This window comes from Nycticebus coucang, chromosome 4 (genome assembly GCF_027406575.1).
Source record: "Nycticebus coucang isolate mNycCou1 chromosome 4, mNycCou1.pri, whole genome shotgun sequence".
Lineage (NCBI taxonomy): Eukaryota > Metazoa > Chordata > Mammalia > Primates > Lorisidae > Nycticebus > Nycticebus coucang.
In genome coordinates, this window is record NC_069783.1 from 129,369,028 (window position 1) to 129,388,409 (window position 19,382).

Sequence of the window (19,382 nt, forward strand, 5' to 3'; positions counted from 1 at the left end):
GACAGGGAGCAGGGCAGGCACTGGGACGATGACAGTCCCCAGCCCTGCCCTGGGTTCCCGAGCCAGCGTGAAGACCCACACCGCTTCTCCGCTATCAAATCCATAATTCACCGGCATTGCAGCTGGAGGAGCTAGACAAAGACATTCCCGGGACGAGGAGGGTCTGACCCTGTCAGAATGCACGCACGAAAGGTGACGGCGAGGGCTGGACACACAGACTGACCTCTGAGGAACCTGGCAGGTTTGGGTAACTGCCTTTAAATCTGTGGTGGGGATAGAGTCCCAGGCATGGCTCTGGGAGGATCATGGAGGCTGACTCTGCTCTCCAGGGAGACAGCATTACTCTGCAGGGCACAGGCAGATGAGGGGCATGGCAGGCCAGCTGGGGCAGGTGCCTGGGAGGATGCACACCCTTGGCCACACCCAGGGTGACCCGGAGTAGCCCCTGTCCACCCCTGATGGAAGAGGTACCCCCAGCCACGCCTTTCCAGCATGGTGCCATCTGCCACCGAGGCAGCTCCGGAGCCTGAGACAGCTTGGAGAGGGCAGGACCAGCCGGGGCTACCTGGAGGTGCTTACAGCCCCACACCCCAGCAAGTGCTTATCTTGGTGAGAACTGAGGAGTTGAACAATGCTGTAGGGTCCAAGTCAGCCCCTGCCCCAACTCCAGTCCTGTATAACAGCACCCCAATCTCCACAAGCCTTAGAGTATCCCCAACAGGAAGTAGAGTGTGGGCACAGGGGTGCAAAGTCACAGGGCAGCCAGACTGGGTGGGCCAGGGTGGGGCAGGCAGCGCAGGGTGGGGAGTGGAGGGTGGGAGAAGACACACTCTCAGAGCCCCACCGGCAAACACGCTCTGCCTAGGCTCCCTCCTGCCTGGCAAGACAGGGAACCCCCGGGCACTCAAGGCTGACTGCCTCCAGCCCTCATTCCCATGCCCCCACCCACTCCACAGCCCTCCTCAGAGCAGGGCCCGTGACCCCGGGGACAGAGGGCTGAGGGATTACGGAGTCCCTCCAATTAGCAGTAATGAGTTGACAGGCGCTGGGTTCCAGCCATAGGTCGAGTGCTAATCTAGGCTGGTAATTAACTCAACCAGCTGCGAAGTGATGTGGTCCCTCCTCCCTGTGGCCATTAATCCTCTGAATGTGGCACCTGCCCCACCCCGGAGCTAATGGGGTCACATATCAGCTATTATGATGCAGATGCTACACAGGGGACACTGGGCAAGTGCTTGGGCCAGTGCTTGGGACAGCCCCATCCCAGGCCACAGCCTAGGGCCTCCTTCAGCCCCTCCAGTGGTGGCCCTACCCTGCTCCCAGGGCCCTCCTGAATCTCCATCTGGCACATCCAAGGGATAGGTATGTCCAGCCCCAGATCTGGTTCTTCAAGACACCACCTCGGGCCTCCATCTCCAAGCACAGCCTCTGGGACACAAGCCATCCCAGCTTGCCCGCCTCCCTTGTCCAGTTTTGGGTGCTACTCCCAGCGACACACTGACCATGATGTGCCTGCTTCTGCCACAATCTTGGGCCTCTCCCTGCCCCTTCAGTCCTGGACAAAGCAGACCCATCCCCTCCCTCCCTCTGGACCTCCACCTCTATTAATGTGGCCAGCTTTGGTGTCCAGCATCTAACTGCACAGGCTATGTGGAACTTTGTTACCTGATTCTGAGTCCTCCTCTGTGACAAGCCAAACCTGTCCCCAGGGCCTGGGTCCACCTGCCCCGAATGGTCAGGTTTGCAGCCAAGGACATGGGGCCCTCTCATCCCAGTCATGAACCAGCCTCATCTTGGGGATCCAGGGGCCCGTTCCCCATCTGTGCCTGGCTTGGAGATGGTTCTGCAGTGTCCCCAGGAATATCTGCTTGCCCATGACCAAGACAGGAGCTCACTCGTGCCAGAACTGCCAGTGCCCACCTTGTCAGTTGCAGGGAGTGTGCTGGGTCCAGCAGGCCTGTCTCTCAGACTCCCCAACACTCCAGCACTGCCACTGCTGCTCCCATTGCCAAGGGGCAGAGATAGGACCACCTCCCACAGGGCAAGCCCAGGCCCCTCACCCCTGCCCCAGACCCCACAGCCAGCGGTGGTGGAGACACGAAACTCCACAGTGACCTGGGCTGCAGTGGGGGAAGAGTCACAGGGTGGGGGTGAGCAGTAAGAGCAGGAGGCTGGAGAGGAGGCCATGAGACCCTCAATCGGAAGGTCCTGCCATGGAAGGACAGGCAGGACCTCCACTGTGGGCTTCAGCGGGTGTGAGGCACACTCCATCCTCTGACTCCTGTCAATCCCTGAAAACTTGATCACCCTGAGTGGGAACATAGAGCCCCAGACACTTGGGAGGCCTTCATTAGTGAGATCCCAATGACCCCTGGAGCTGCCGGGGCCACAGCACAGAGGTCAGAGGCCTGTGATGAAGCAGCCCAAGAAGTCCTTGAAAGGAATCACTCCCAGAACATTCTGGGAGGGCCTTCTATGCACCAGGCACCACGCTGGGTATACCACCTATATTTCCTCACTGATTGATCATCCCCGTTTTGCAGGGGAAGAAACAGGTTCTGAGATGGGCAGAGTCTTGGCTGGCATCTCACAGGAGGAGAAGAGCTGGGATCCCTGCCTGGAACCATCCAGGCTGGGCTCCCCCCAGTTATATCACCAGTGGGCAGGACAGGAGGGGCATCTCCTCAAGAAGCAGAGGGGAGTGGGGAGAGGGAAGCTCTGCTGCCCTAGGCATCTCTGACCCTGGCTGCCGCCCACTCTGCACAGGCCACAGTGAAGCTCTCTGAGGCAGACGCCCAAGCCCCTTAGTCTTTAGCAAGCCCAGGTGCTCCCAGCTCACAAAGACCAGTCCCCATCCCTGCCCCAGGGATCATGAACTGGGACCACAAAGGTTGATCTCATGTTCCCCCATGAAGTGGCTGTCCTAGGCCCAGGAGTGAGGAGGGCTGTCAGCTCTCCCCCACGATTCCACTTCCCCTCCCACTCCGACCTCACCCTTGCTCCTGAGTCTGGAACAGAATACCTGAGACAGACATGCCTCCCAAAACACCCCTACCCCTCCACCTGCCCAGCCCATGACAGTCAGGATACCCCTACCCCCATCACCTGCCCAGCCCATAACAGCCGGGACACCCCTATCCCCATCACCTGCCCAGCCCATGACAGTCATCGAGGTAAGAGTGTCCTGCATCCCCAGGTGACCTCACCACTTTGTCCTTCAGCTCCCTGTCCCCAGCCCTGACTCACATGTCCACTTGCTGTGCCTGTCACACCTACAAGTCGCTAATGCCAGGGCAGGGTCTTTATCCACCCTGAGGCTGCAGCTACTGAGTAGATTCTGTAGCTATTCTGGAGGAAGGAGGGAGGCAAGGGCTGAGGTGGTACTGATGGAACTTAAGCTATTGAAAGAAATAGGACAGCGGTTCTCAACCTTCCTAATGCCACGACCCTTTAATACAGCTCCTCATGTTGTGGTGACCCCCAACCATAAAATTATTTTTGTTGCTACTTCATAACTGTAATTTTGCTACTGTTATGAATCATAATGTAAATATCAGATATGCAGGATGGTCTTAGGCGACCCCTGTGAAAGGGTCGTTCAACCCTCAAAGGGGTCGCAACCCACAGGTTGAGAACCGCTGGAATAAGAAATAAACAGAAGCAAATATTTACCAAATCCCTAGTGGGAAAGAACTTTCTAAGAATAAAGGCAAAGATGAGTTTACTCTGTGTGGAATCTAAACTCTCAGGTGGCACAAAAGAAAACATCAAGTTAAAAGACAGGCAACGAGTTGGGCAAATTCTTGACACTAACACAACAAAAAATTAATACCATTAACATGACACAAGCTTATCTGAAGCAAAAACACCAAGGAGGACCTGAGCAAACTGCAGATGCAGCGACACAGCTGCACCCTGATAGCGTGGGACAGGCAGAGCAGATCGCCCGCTTGGAGTGGAGACCCACCAGACGTGCGGGGGGCATGGCCCAGCCCCACAAGCCCAGACCACGGAAGTGCGTCCTCCACCCACTGAGGCCTGGGCCAGCAGACCGGGTTTCTGAAGGTCACAGGACAAGAGGTGTCCTGATTCACAAGATGTCCTAAGTCACAAGGACCAGTAGGTCTTTCTTCAGATCTGACAGACCTAGCTGTGGGTTCAGAGGTCACTTGAAATTGCAGCGAAGGTAGAAATAGGCATAATATCCACTGATATTAGGGAAATATTTGAGCTGATGCTAATGAGTCTCACTGTGAAATACACCTGAACAGACAGATGTTTATGATGGGGCTCAACAGCAAGAGACAGATGCAGAGTGAAATACAGGACAGGTCCAGACTATATAAACTTGGAAGGAAATAAAGTATCACCAGCCACCTGGATTTCCTTTATTTAAAATAAATATATGCAGTCAGGCACAATGGCTCACGCCTATAATTCCAGCACTCTGGGAGACCAAGGCAGTGAATCACCTGAGCTCAGGAGTTCAAGCCCAACCTGAGCAAAAGCAAGACCCGCATCTCTAAAAAATAGACGAGCATTGTAGTGGGCACCTGTAGTCCCAGCTACTCAGGAGGCTGAGGCAAGAGAATTACTTTGAGCCCAAGAGTCCGAGATTGCTGTGAACTATGATGCCACACTGTACTGATGGGCAACAACTATGAACTGTGAACTATGATGCACTGTACTGAGGGCAACAAAGTGAGACTCTGTCTCAAAAAATAATAATAATAAAATAAAATAAACATGTGCAACAATAGACATGAAAGAGGGATTCCTGGGCATGAAGCTGTGGGGACCTGTGACATCCTGATGAAGTAATAAAGTCGATATCTTCCACATGGAGATATAAATCACATAGGCTCTCCCAGGCTCTGATCATCTCTGGGACTGGAAGGACAGCCTTGTCCCTGGATGAGGGCAAAGGATGGATGGCCAGATAGACAGGTAGCTGGAGGGTGAATGGATGAGTGGACAGATACCCAAGTAGATGGGCAGATAGGTGGATAGATAAGTGGGTGAGGGAATAAGTGGATGGGTGGACAAGTGAGTGAACAGGTGGATGAGTAGATGAGGGCACGTTTAGATGGATGAGAGACAGCTGCATGAATGGACAGGTGAGCCTGTGGACAGGAGGAAGGGATGGACAAATGGATAGATAGATGGGCAGGAGAGTGGGTGGATAGAAGAATGGATGAGTGGATGGATGGATGGATGGATGGATGGGCAGGTGGGTGAATGGATAAAAGAATGGATGGATGGATGAATAGATAGCAGGTGGGTGGATGGATAGAAGAATGGATAAGTTGGATGGATGGATGGATGGATGGATGGATGGGTGGATGGATGGATGGATTGATTGGTGGATGGATGGATGAATGGGCAAGTGGGTGGATGGATAGAAGAATGGATGAGTGAGTGGATGGATGGATGGATGGATAAATGGACAGGTGGGTGGATGGGTACAAGAATGGATGAGTGGATGGATGGGTAGATAGATGGGCAGGTGGGTAGATGGATAGAAGAATGGATGGATGGGACAGGTTGATAAATGGATAGACGGGTAAATGGATACATGGATGGATGGCAGGTGGATGGGTAGGGGGTGGGTGGACAGTGGATGAATGGGGGATGGGTGAGGCGTTTGGTGGATGAAGCTTAGCCTGTCCCTTTGCCCCTCTGCTCTAGGAGCTCTGCTGGGCCCACCTCTTCAGGGGAGCCACAGTCCCTTGGCTGCTGCCTCTGCCCCGGCAGCCCTTGACCAGCCCCTGACCTTGGGTCCTAGGTGCTGCACCTCCACTTTGATGTCCTCTGGACTGTTCATATGCAGAAGGACCAGCCCTACAAGGCCACCATAAATCCTGTCCCTGCCTATAGCCCATCAATCACTGATCGGCTCCAAAGCCCCTGCATGTCTCAGCAGCCTGGTCCAGCCGTGGAAGCTACAGCTGCAGCCAGCTCTGGACGCTGCTGGCTACATATATTGAATTCGAAGCATCGGATTACATGTTTGTTCAATAGCAATAAACTCTTAAAGTTTTATGGAGTCATAAAACTTCTGCCTTGGTTCCCACTTAGGTGGTGTGTAAGAGAGGCCAGTTTCCCCCCAGAGGGGCAGTGTGTGTGATTTGGGGCTATTAGCTGGAAATGCCACATCTGCATCTCCCAAATTCTCATAAATAAAGTGGCCCCATCAGAGTGCGCCAGACCTACCCTTGAAGTTCCGGGAGAGGAAGAAAACCAGAGGGGCTGGAGCCGTGAGAAAAGATTAGAGGGATGGAGGGGAGGAGGGGGCATTGGTGAGAGACAAGGGGGCGAGATTCAGTCCCAACGCCCAACTGAGCAGACCATGGGTGCCAGTCCCTGGAGCTCATTCCCACGCAGCCCCTCGCCCCCAAGGAGGACTCAGGGTGGGATATGCCCTCCCTGGGTCCCAGCCCAGCCAGATGGAGAGCTCAGAGGAAGGAGGGTTGAACAACAGACAGAAGACAGGGAAGGGAGGGTCAGAGCCCTAGGCAGAGAGCCAGATGAGGGCAGGGGGCTGGCGTCCACCCTGCCAGCCCCACGGTGGCTCTGGCCAACGGCACTGCACCAGAATATAGCCACTTCTCCTCTCTCAGCCCTTGCCAAGCTCCTCCTCGGTGCTGGAGTCGAGCACGTGGATGACTTTGCCCCGATCCTTGTAACTTTGCTATCGACCCAGGTCCTCAGAAGTGCATCGATTTGCCCAAATCAATATTTATTGCAGCTTCAAAGGCTCTGGGGTGGAGAAGGGGCGCTGCAGGCTGATGAATGGCAGCCAGAGGGTGGCTGCCCTACTGCCCCACCGGCCTTGCCAGCATGGGAACCTGCCCTGTCCCTATCCAGCCTGGGACCCCCACTCTGAGGGGCTCCCCCAGGCATACTACATAGGGGCAGGAACAGCAGCAGTTGGCCCACGGTCTCAGATGCCAGGACCTGACCATGCTCACACTCCTTCTCGGACATCCTAGTGTCCTGTTCACTGGGCCCTGCTGTCTACTCTGGGGCTCAGGAGGCTTAGGAGGAGTTTCCAGGTGCCAACACCATCCCAGGTTAAACCTCCCAACTGAAGCCCCTTCATCGAGGAGTCTGCTTTCTCTGAGTTTGGGAGGCATGTGGACTGGACGGGTCTCCATCCGGTGAGCCCACCCTCCCACCCACACAGGGAGCCCACTGAGCCCCTATCTTGCTCTGACAGAGGCCCCCTCACAGTGGGCCTGGGGCCAGAAATGGCTACACCAGGCAAGGACATGGGACATACACCCTGGGGGGCTTCGTGCCCTGGAGCTTAAGCAAAGGACAAGAGGAGATGTCTATACCCCACAGGCAGCAGGCCAGGAGGACAGACAGCTCCAGTCATCAAGGGGCTGGCAGGGCAAGCAGGCTGAAATGCCACACAGGAGTCTCTGCGAGGCCAAGAGCGCCCACAGAGAGAGATTCTCGAGGCTAAAAACAGTGTAGGGTGAGAGACCCTATAGGAGAAGCAGCCAGAGAAGCCTTGAGTGAGCAGACAGAGGGCAAGCTCAGTGCTCCCAGCACGGCAGGGCACCAGTGGGGAGGATGCAGACGGGTCAGGCCACAGTCTGCCCTGGGCAAGGGTCCCTGGGGAGGGTCTTTCACGTCCATTCCTGCCCATGGCTCCATGCTTTCCCTCTAAGGGTGAAGAAGGGCCCAGCCACAAGCCCCAAATCCCACGGCCCTGAGATCAAGGCCCAGCATCCCTGGAGAGAAGGCTACAGTGCACACCAGCGGGCTCTGTGGCCTGAGCAGGCACCGTCACTTGACAGAGCTTCAGTGTCCTTGTCTGCAAGCCACCCTGGGATATCACGGAGGTGTTGTGCTTGTGGGGGAGAGGTGGCAGCCCCTCAGGGAGGATGAGAGCCAGGGCAACTTGGGTAGGGGTTGAGGGTTGGGCCAGTACAGAAGGGACAGTCCTGGTCACCGAGGGAACCCCTAAGGATCAAGGGTGGGACAGGGCTGCTGATGCAAGCACAAACCCATCCAAGGCCCAGCTGAGGGTTCGGGGGGGTCCTGAAAGTCCAGGGACTGGGACAAGCAAGCTTCCTGGAGGAGGCAGCCAGCCCCCCAAAGCCTCTGAGAACCGCTGATGCGTCTCCACCAATGCTTCTCAGTGGGCATGGCTGCTCCCTACCTTCACTTCCCTGATTGCAGATTAATTTTTTTTTTTTTTGAGACAGTCTCACTTTGTCACCCCTGGTAGAGTGCCCTGGAGTCATAGCTCAGCAACCTCAAACTCTTGGGCTCAAGAGAGTCTCTTGCCTCAGTCTCCCAAGTAGCTGGGACTACTGGCGCCCTCCACAACGCCCAGCTATTTTTAGAGACAGTGTCTTGCTCTTGCTCAGGCTAGTCTCAAACTCCTGAGCTCAAGCAATCCACCTGCCTTGGCCTCTGGGATTATAGGTGTGAACCACTGCACCCGGCCTTGCAGATTAATTTTTAATGAGGACTGAAAGCCAGGAGGCCAGAGCCCAGCAGACCTGCCACTCTGTAACTGGGTCAACCTCAGCAAGGCCAAGGATGTGTCCTTCCTCGCTGGTGTCCTCCTGCCCTAGTCCTGGGAGAGCAGATCATTGGCTCCAATGCCTGAGACCACCATGATTCTAACACTGTGGCTCCTGCCCCAGGCTTCTCAGTATTTCAGAGAAACACAGCTGGATGTAGGGTAGTCCTCCAAAAATCAGGTGATTCTGAGAGCCTCTTGGCATGTGTTGAGAAGAAGAGAGGTCAGTCCCCAGGGTAGAGCAATAGGCAACAGGATGGCTGAGAGGTGCCCCCTACAGGGCAAGGGGGAAGGACTAGAGACCCGAGGGCCCACCAGGGGTGGACAGCAGGATGAGGACAGGCCTCTGAAAGTGGGGAGGAAGAGCTTGAGGGCAGAGGGACCTCTCCCCGTGGCAGGAGGGGCCTGGGAATGATGGGTCCCAGTGCTGAGGGGGCACCCAGGAGCCTCCCACAGAGCCACCCTGTGGAAAGTTGCCCATTGGGACCCCTTGTGGGGTCACCAAGGGCTTTCTGGGCTTGTTGCACTGCCATCAGGGAGCAAATAGCCTGGGGCTGCAATTAGACTGGGGGGTGCCCTGTGTCTGCAAGGGGAGCAAGGGAGGCCTGGGAGGCCAGTTAGGTCCAGGCCAGAGCCACCTACAACCCTCACCCACAGGCTGGGGAGAAAGGGCCTTTGCAAGAGTCCCCACCGAGCCCAGGACTGAGGGGGCAGCAGCTACTCCCAGACAAAGGGCTATAAGAAAAGGACAGGACAGGGACCCACCTCCCCTCCTGCCAACTTACCTCCCTGTCCCAACCAAGTCTACTGATCTTCTTGGGCCTGAATAGCCAAAGGAAGAATCAAATGTCTTAGCTAAGAGTCTGCAGCATGAGACCTTGGCATTTCCAAACTATGGGTCTGCAGCTGAAACCTTGGCTCCACCTGGCTGGAGGGGTGGGTGTGGGGTGGTGCTGGTTTGTGAGCAGCCCCCCGAGGCTACAGAGAGCCCTGGGAGGGGCATGTGCCCATATGGAGATCTTGGCCTGGGTGGGGCAGGGACCCAGGGGCCTTGAGAAGCCACTGGGAGATGGCAGTACCCCAACCTGACCAGGGAGCACAGAAAGCCCCTATTTTACAAAGAAACTGAGGCTCAGTGAGGTTAAAACCCTTACCTGATAAGGTCCCAGCTCACAGACCCTCAAGTTGGGGGACTCCGGCCAGACCAGTAGCTTTCAGAGTCCCAGTTTCCTAACCACAGAGTGCTTGTTTGGTAGCTGTGGCCCCAGCTGAAAGGGGGCAAGGGCCAGACTCACCAGCCAGAGCCTACCCACCCACCCATCACCTCTTCCAACAGAGCCGCCACCTTCCTCTGCAGGGGGCTGAGGGGGACCCAGGGAGGACAAGGCCTTGCCCATACTCCCCAGCCTGGAAGGCACAGGTGGGACACAGGCCCAGGACCCCAGCAGAGGGGAGCTGCAAGTATTGGGCACCTCCTGTGTACAGTGCCTCACTGAGCCTACACACAGAGCACTGGATATCAGAAGCTCATGGGGTGCTGGTGGGAGCCCCTCCTACCTGGGAGCCTGAGATCCTAGGGATGTGGTGGGACCCAGATATAAAGAATGCAGCTTGGGTGGAGAAACTGAGGCCTGGATGGGCACCATGAAAGGAGGGGCTGGCTCTGTCTGCAGAGGGCTGTTGGCCTGTACCCCACTCCCCAGCCCAGCACCATCATTCACACCTGCACGCACCCTTTACCCGCTCACACCTACTCACTCATTTGTCCCCTCAACAATTATTAATGAGCCTCTGTGGTACCAAGGTCAAGGGAACGTGACAAGAGCCACTTCCCTTTTGGCAGGGGAGGGTGCTGAGGCATAAGGGGTCCCCAGCGGCAGCCCAAGAGCCTGCTGTCCTGACTCCTGAAGGGCTGCCCCATCCTGGAAGGAATGGTCAGCACAGGAACACATCTATACATCAAGAGCTTTGCTCACCTCCGCCCCTCCCACCCATAATGACCTCCTAGAGTCAGATGCCACCCTGCACCCCTTGAGAGTCTGTCCTCCCCCATCTGTGGGAATCGATTTCTGTGTTTCCAGTAGAGCCTGGAATTAATACTGGCATTTGACTGGACAGAAAAAGCATCAATATTGTCCATGAGGTGTTCTAGACTCCAAGCCTGACCCATGGCACAGCCCACCAGCTCATCAAGCAGGAGGACATAGAAGGTGGCATGGCCTTTCCTGAGCCACCCTGTGCCCAGGCAGAGCTAATCATGTGGAGGGTCCCACTGCCTGTGGCTGCTGCCTCAGTGCCACCATGAGCACCTCACTCCTGTGGCCTGACAGCAGGTGCCCTGCCCTAGCCCGCCTCACCGTGGGCTGCACCACGCCCAACACAGGGCTGGCTGGCCAAGTGCATGGAACTGAGCCCATCCAGGCTCTGGGAGGGGGGGAGAAAAAGGTGGTGAGGCCAGAGGGGACATAAACATGGGGCACCATGCTGGACACCCGACACCTCCTTCCCCTGGGGCCTCACACAGCCTCAGATGGGCACAGCTCTCACCACCTGCTGTGTGTGATGGGGGGCGGGGAGACCAGCCCAAGGCCCCCTGCCACAAATGGTGGCCAAGCCCCATCTCCTGACCCTGGTCCTGGTGGTCTTGTTTTAGTTTTCTTGGAAGGCAGCATGGAGGAGGAAAGCAGGAGGGGCCATGTCAGGCACCTGAGGGGAGCCAGGCGAGAACTTTCAGGAGGCAGGGTAGGGCTGAGATGGCCCACAGAGACCCTCGAGATAGCCAGCAGGGCTCCCAGCCGCTGTTCCTGCAGGCAAGAGGCATTTGCGGGAGTGGATTCAAATGCAGTAAATAAGTCCACCCTCCCCTAGGCTGGTGGGACACTTGGAGGGGCAGTGATGACAGCAGGCATTGTCTTGCATCCACAAGTGTGCCAGGTGGGGCAGTGAAGGAGCTGGGGAGCCATGGAACAGGATAGGGCTGGCTGACTGTCAGAGCCTATGGGAGGAGCGAGCAGGGGTGTGGATGACCAGGGAGTCCTTCTTTCTTCCTCCTCTTCCAGCAAGCCCCACCCTCCGGCCAAGGTTCCCCACCCAAGATGAGTTGTCTCAAGGTTTCAGTGAAAGTTACGTGCAGGTCTGCAGGCCTCAGTGGAGGGCAGGGAGTCTGGGGCAGAGAAGAGTAAGGCTTCTCTGGAGACAGCTGGGGGAGGCCGGTGAAGGGTAGCCTGGGAATACTCATCCCAAGGCCAGTCCCCAGGGAAGGTCAGTCCTGACCCAGATCCATCACCTGTGATGCATCCACAGCGTGAAACATGGCCAAGCTGAAAGTTGGCATGGGGCTTCCCCACCCACCCACCCCCACCACACCCCACTCCTGGGAAGCATGATGGGTCTTGCTAGCACGCAGCCCTCCTGAGGCCTCTCCACACAGGTACACACAGCAAGACCCAGGCTTGACTCCCTGTCTGGTGCAGGGACTCTGGAAGCCCCCTGCCATCTGCTGTGGGAGCCCAGCTCGTCTCCCACCCAAGATGGCCATACACACTTCACAGGGGTGTGGCACACAGTGGGGGCTCACAGGCTGCATGGCCTCATACCTCCCAACCCCAAAATGGGAAGAAATATACTACCCTGTTTCCCCCAAAATAAGACAGTGTCTTATTTTAAGGTGTGCTCACAAGGATGCGCTAGGTCTTATTTTCAGCGGACGTCTTATCTTTCCTGTAAGTAGGTCTTATTTTCGGAGGATGTCTTATTTTCGGGGAAACAGGGTAGGTGGAGGGACTGGGCCTCCTGGAGCTCCATGCAGTGAGATCTTCCAGAGCCTGTCACTGGGAAGGGTGGTCCAGGCTGCATCTGTCCCAGAGGCTGCAGGCAGGGTGGGGGTCGTGGGCAGAGTTAGGCTCTTTGTTGCAACACCTGCCTCTGTCAATCCCCACAGCAGCCCAGTGCAGGGCTCAGATTCACCCAATGCGCCACGGACCTCCCTCGTCCAAGGGGCCTGTCCCTCCTCCCTGGCTGCCGAAGCATCACCCCCAAGTCCTCTCGAGCATATTCAAGAATTACAGCTGCTTGTCAGGCAGAACTTCCAGCCCAGCTCCGGGAGTCTGAGTCATCCAGAGGCTGCATCTACAACCTTCTGGAAAGGTCTCTGCCTGCCAGGGGTGAGCAAGCAGGTGGGGTCCAAGGCCCACTCCCTGAGATCCACTCCAGGAAGCTACCTCCATCAGTCGGCAACACCTGCTCGGGTAGGAGCCCTGCTGGAGTCAGGCTTGCCATGAAGTCGCAGGCTCAGCCTGCACATCCAGCTCCTGAGGTCCATCTAGCACAGAACAGAGAAGTCACGTGACCAGGCCCCATGACAAGCCATGGACACAAAGCTGACCGTGCTCTCCTTACAGCACCTGTCGGCAAGAAGCCAGAAGAACCAGCGCTGACTGTCCCACTAGGCCGGGCTTGGAGGCTTTGGTCTTCAGTGTGTGGGCACTTTGTGTGTCATGTCAAAGGCCAGTGCTGTGTTTGTCAAGGCACAGGGCAGGCAAACACACATTCTTTAATGGCCAAGCTTTAGGAGGCCAGCAGTCCTGAGGCAGGCAGGCTCATGTGTGGTCCAGGTGTGGCTGGGGGAGGGGGTGGCAGTGGGTGGCCTTATTCTCACATCAGCAGGTGGAAGGAAGAGGGCAGGAGGCTGGGGCACCCACCCCGCTCTGTCACCTACTGTCCTGAGACCTGAGCAGGGCACCTGCAAGCCTGCCTCAGTTTCCTCGCCTGTGCAGTGGGAAGCAGCAGGCCTGCTCAGGGGCCAGGGGACATCCAGGGACTGTGGGCTCAGGGCTCCCCATCCCACTCTCTGTGGCATCACATGAGCTCTGCCAGCCCTTGCCCAGGTGCTGGAGGGAGAGCCCTCTCACCCCAACTCCCAGGCCCTGCTGGTGGCCCCATACCAAACTCAAAGTGAAGGGGACAGCTGGGCACAAGGGTCCTCGGCCATGAACTGTCCTCACCACAGGGTGGCTAAGTCAAACCCTGGACCGCAGCCTTTGGTGCCCAGGGCCCTGAGCCACCCCCATTTCTGCGAGGATCTGTGTCTCCCTCCTTCAGGCCCATCTTGGTGTCCAGTCCCCAGAGAGTGCCCATTCTGGACTCTGCCCATGTGGACATCCACATCTCTACCTCACTCACAGGGCCACCTCCATAAAGCCCCAACACACAGGCCCCAGGTGCAAGGACCGGGAGGGGGAAGAAGGGCGGGTCCCCTGGGGCTCTGCCAGTGGGACACCAACACTCCTGCTCAGGGCTAGCCCTTGGAGGAGCAGTGAGGTCAGGGCTGGCCCCACCCAGCCATGTGGCTTCGGGAAAGACACAATGCCCAGGGCCTCAGCTTACCTTCTGGGCAGAGGGGCCCAGTCCAGCTGGTCCCTGCTATTGCTCACTTGGCATATGGATGGAAGGACCCCATTGGGCTGAGCTTGGCTGTGGAGTCCCAGGACACAGCCACTGACCAGAACATGCTGGGATAAGAGCCTATTTTCCACCAGCCCCCAACTTCCTCCACTCCCTATCGCCCTTCTCATTAGTAAGTTTAGAAGTTTAATAGGCGAGTCAAAAGCAGGTTCAAGTTCAAGGCTATAAGTGTCCTTGAGACCAGAGGGACTCTGGGATCCAGAGCTGGGCAGGCTTGATCACCACTGTTGTAGCACCCAGGCACCAATGCCAGCCTGGGCCCAGCTAAGGGCCCAGCAGGGAGGGCAGTGACAAGCCAGGCAGAGCTGGGGGTGTCCTGGGGAGGGCCCTGCCCGGCGCAGTCCCACCTATTTCTCCCTCCCCATTCCCACCCCACTTCCTGGCCCCTGGCCCCTAGCCCACAGGAGGCTGAACTCTGCACCATCCTTCCTCCACCCACCTGCCTCACCATTGTTTACTTGAGGGTTTTCTTCATATGGATTTTTTTTTTTACTTAAGTGATTATATTTTGAAAGGAAATCTTACAGCACCACTGGAAATGGAAAACAAGCATCGCAGGTGGCAAATAGAAGGTATCTGTGCAAACAGAATGAAAACAGAACATGTTATGAAATCCCGAGAGGCTGGGGCCTGCAGAAAGCTCGATTCCTTGCCGGAGCCGGCTCCACTCAGAGCTGCAAGGGAATAACGGGTCCTGGCCACGCCTTGAGGACAGGGACAGGGCTCTCTGCCTCGAGGCCCCACCCACAGGGAAAGCACACCCATCTGACGGGCAGAAGGCTCTTCTTTTAAATAAGTGCAGCATTTATTGGGCACCACCTGTGAGCACTGTCCAATGGGGACATGAAATGGCTGAACTATGCCCCAGCTCAGAAGCAGCGCCTAGGGACAGAGACCATCACTGTCTACTCCTTACACAAGCACTGGGATTCCAGGCAGGCCAGATCCACCCACAAACCCCTGCACGGGGCCCTGGGCAAAGCAGAAAGACAGCAGCCCCAGCCAGGCCACAGGCCATCCAGTCATCTCCTAGACTCACCTGCAACTGACACGCTAAAGACACTGAGAAGTCCAGCGTGGGACACATCAACCTTGCTTAACTTAGTGTTTCCCTGGAAGTCCTCCTGTGCTCTGCTCTGGGTCTAAACAGGCCTCCATGGAGGACAGATGCACAGGCAGCCCTCCTAGTCAGACACAAATCCAGCTTTGCTCAAACAGGAAAAATGATGCCCACTCAAATGATATCCGGCAGTTCTTCCTGTTGTGTCCAACAAAGCCGTGGGACACATAGACTGCCCATGACTCCATTGATCAGGCACAGAGCTACACCCGCTCCCAGCGCCCCCCCCAGCCTGAACAGGAGAGGCAGTCCCCACCCCACGCTCAGTTGTGTGCTCCTTGCAGACCTTATCAGTGCCTTGGCTGATGCCCCTCTATCCTAAGGCTCAGGAAAGTGAAGATGGCCTTCTCCTGCATGTGGAGGGTGCTTGAATTTAGAAAAGGCTATCAGACAAACGAAGTCTCTCACCCCTCCCCCATGCAGTCCTCATCTCCTGGGCCTGGCAGGTGTGCTGAGAGACCCACTCATACCTCAGGAGCTCATGGAGAGGAGGCCTATGCGACTGCGGCCCAGCACTTGGCATTGGGAGCTTAGAAACATCTCTGAGGAGCTGTTGCCTCCCAGTTCTGAGGCCCAGCCTAGCCAGGAGAGTCCTGTGACCCATGCATGGTGCAGCATCCAGGATGAGGCTGCCTGGGAGGCTAGGTCTGTGCCTCTGAGGCCACAGAGCCCACACCAGCTGCCTTCTGGAAGGGACGATGTTTAGGATGGGGCAGCTCTCTAGGGAAGAGACCTTAGGTGGAGGGAAGAGCAGGAATGTTTGGGAATCCAGCCAGCCAGAGGACAGGTCTCCAAGAAGGTTGGGAACCCTGGGCCTGAGGAAAACTGAGGGTAAACAGAGCTGAGGTCACCAGGGTCCATGGGAGAGAATTGGCCATTCTGACCACCGCTCAGCCTGCGTGTCCCCAGTGCACCCCCTGGCAGAGCGACAGCTACTTCCTTGCCACCCTGAAAGGCCCCTCAGAACCCCCACAGGCGGGGACCCCCAGTCCCCTTTAACCAGCTATACCCACAGGCCATGCCCTGAAGCTCGTCTCATAAAACCACCCCCAGGCCCTGCCAACAAGGCACTACCAGCCCCCAGCACACGAGGCAGTGGCCCAGACAGTTTTTGGACCCAGGGCCCAAACTCCAGCATGCCCAGGTCTGCAAAGGTCTGACTAGAAGGTGGGACACATGTCCAGTTGCCCCAGGTGGGCACAGAAGATGTGCTAGGTAAGGCAGCGGGCTGAGCTCACTCTGTGCCTCATAATGGCAGGGCCACAGGCATTTGGGACTTCAAAACAAGTTGTAAACAACCCAAATACCCGACCAGAAGAAGATGGTTTCATGAATCCTTGAGCTGAGGACTCAGATGGCCACTGAAATTGCATTTCTGCAGAGTCCCTAATGCTGGGGTGTGGGGTGGGAACAGATTATGCTAACTGTGTGCAGCCCGGGGACAAGGGGCTGGGGCATTGGCCACTCAAAGACCCTTGAGAGAGGGGCAGTCGTGGGAGGCGCCTCCTAGTTCCTCTGTGTGGTTTTCTTTTTTTTTTTTATGTTGTCTTTTTTTTAATTATTAATATTAAATCATAGCTCTGTACATTAATGCGATCATGGGGCACCATACATTGGTTTTATAAACAGTTTGACACATTTTCATTAGACTGGTTAACATAGCCTGCCTGGCATTTTCTTAGTTATTGTGTTAAGACAATTATATTCTACATTTACTAAGTTTCACATGTTAGCCTTGTAAGATGCACCGCAGGTGTAATCCCACCTATCACCCTCCCTCCGCCCATCCTCCCCCCTCTCTCCCCTCTGTGTGGTTTTCTGATGTATTGTTCTAATTAACCATGAAAACATGCTGCTTGTATAATGACAACAAAAGTAAAAAATGAAGGCTGGATCAGGCAGGGGGGTTCCTGCCTGGACACCCCTGCACCCCTGGGTCTTCCGTGGCAGCCATGTGGGTGAAGGGACAAGGGGAGTCCAGCCTAGTCCCTCTACAGGCCTGGAGCTCCAACACAGAGCTGGGAAATATCTGGTGCCCTGGTCTGCACTGGCCCTCGCCCCTCTGCATTTGCCCGATTTGCTCTGTGTCCAACTCAGGGCAGCTGGCCCCACAGGAGGGGGCACGTGTCCTGCCAAGAGCCATCTGTCCCTATTGTGCCCCAGACACCCCAGGTAAGATCCTCCACTGGGGACTTCAAAACAGCTTCCTGTCTCTACCTTGCCAACCCTGAGCCCCCTCAGGGCCTGGGGACTTCCCAGAGGCCCTGCTCCAAGGGATCAGTCCCTGACTGTGGACCTTCAGCCAGGCCTGGGCCCCTGGGGCACTTGTGATCACACTCACTGGGCTCTGTGACAGAGTCACTGCCCAGGGGGACCCTCAAGTCTGACTTTAAGCAGAGCCAGGACCAGCTTGGAAGGTGGGTGGGCATTGCCTGAGACCCTCCAGGTGCCCAGTGCATCCTCGGGCAACAGGGGCCCCTCTGCAGACCAGGCCTGGGGAGGCACATGCCCAGGCCACACCAGGCCAGTGTGGCCCCACATGCAAGGCAGATGCCCCATGTGGTGGATGGGTAAACTGAGGCACGGGCAGGACTGAGCCCAGGTCCGCATGGGAAGGGGGCCGTTGTCACCTGGGCTGGTGACACCACAAATCAGCACTCAAAGCAATGAGATGAGGCAAGAAGAGCAAAAGAGACCAAGAGAGGAGAGGAGAAGGAGATGATGAGAGAGGAGTGGGGGCCCAGTGAAGGGGCCAGGCCTGGGGAGGGCCAGCCGCTCAGTCCACAGGCACTCTGCAAGGACAGCCCCAGCCCCACCAGCCCCAGGGCCCTCACACTCCTTGCACCTCTCCAGCCCAGTGAGCCCCATGGGGCCAAAGTCTTTGCCACAGAGTGGAAGAGCCTCACCCATGGGCTCCCTGCCCCTCTCACCATGGCCATGCCATGCTGCCTGCTTCCGTGGGTGGTGGCCAGCAACTGAGCCCTCAGCTCTTCAAGGAGCACAGACAGAGGCAAAGGCATGACAGACTGTGCAATAATGACAATTGAATTAGGCACCACTCTCCGTCATTAAACTGGCACCATGATGAGACCAATTTCAGAGCCACAGCCAAGGGCCAAGGCCTGGAGACAGCAGCTGGCTGGTGTCAGGGGCAGGCCAGGGAAGCAGCTGGAGGAAATTCTCCTGGAGTGGTCAGACTGGGGGGCGCAGAGGAGACCACAGAGCCCTGAGCCTGGCAGCATGGGCTTAGGGCCAGCCAGTTTTCACACAAGGAGACGAGAAGGCAGGGCCAAGTCCCAGGTCAGGAGGTATCTCCTGGTGCCCCAGGCCCAGGCCCAGGACCCCCGTCCCATCTCGCTCCCTTCCCAGGGCCTAGGTCAATGTCACCAGGCACCGGCCATCCCATAGTCCCTCCTTCAGGCCCACCTCCCAAGAGACTTTCCCACCCACCTCCTTCACCTCTCCGAGGACACCACAGCACTCTTGTCAAGGCCCAGGGCAGGCCCAGTTTGGGGCTTAGTCCAGGCCCAGCCAACTGTTAGCCAAGCCTATCGTCACACCTGCAGGCCTCCCACCACGCTCCCAGCCTGATATGGTTAGTTCTCAGCAAGCACAGTGACTGCTGCCAACAAAGGGGGTCCCCAGGGAAATCAGCTGACGCCAACAAGCCTCCCACAGACACCCTGCATCCCCCAGTGTACCATCAGTCTTCGGCATTGACCAGCTCACCACGGCTACAACAGCAGCAAGGACAGGGCCCTCGTCCATCAGCCTCAGATGTAAGGTCGGCCCACACCGCCCCTTCCCCTGAGCCTGGCTCCTGGCCTAGCTTCATAGTTGGGGCCACCACCCATGTGCAGCCTCACCCAGTGGGAGTGGGAGGTAAGAAGCTGGGCAGTATCAGCCACCCACCAGCCTGATATTTCCATGCAGCAGGCAGAACCGGCACTGTCAGCAGCTCCAGGTGCTGGCATGGCCACCCAAGCGTGGCAGGGACAGACCCAGCAGCCCTGCCAAGTGTCAGACAGTCCAGGGTGGGCATGGACACTGGAGGGTTGCAGAGGGAGTTCCAGGGTACCAGCACCACCTTGGAGAGGGAGCTCTGCCCCTGCCAGTCAACCCCTTGGGCCAAGAGCCTGGGACTCACTGCAGCCACCTGCTCTCCCCCGTGGCAGGTGTCCCCTGCAGTAGCTGGGGGCAGGAATAGGGGCCTCCCCTGCCCTGCCTTGCCCCTGTCCTTTCCCCAGCACCCTGCCA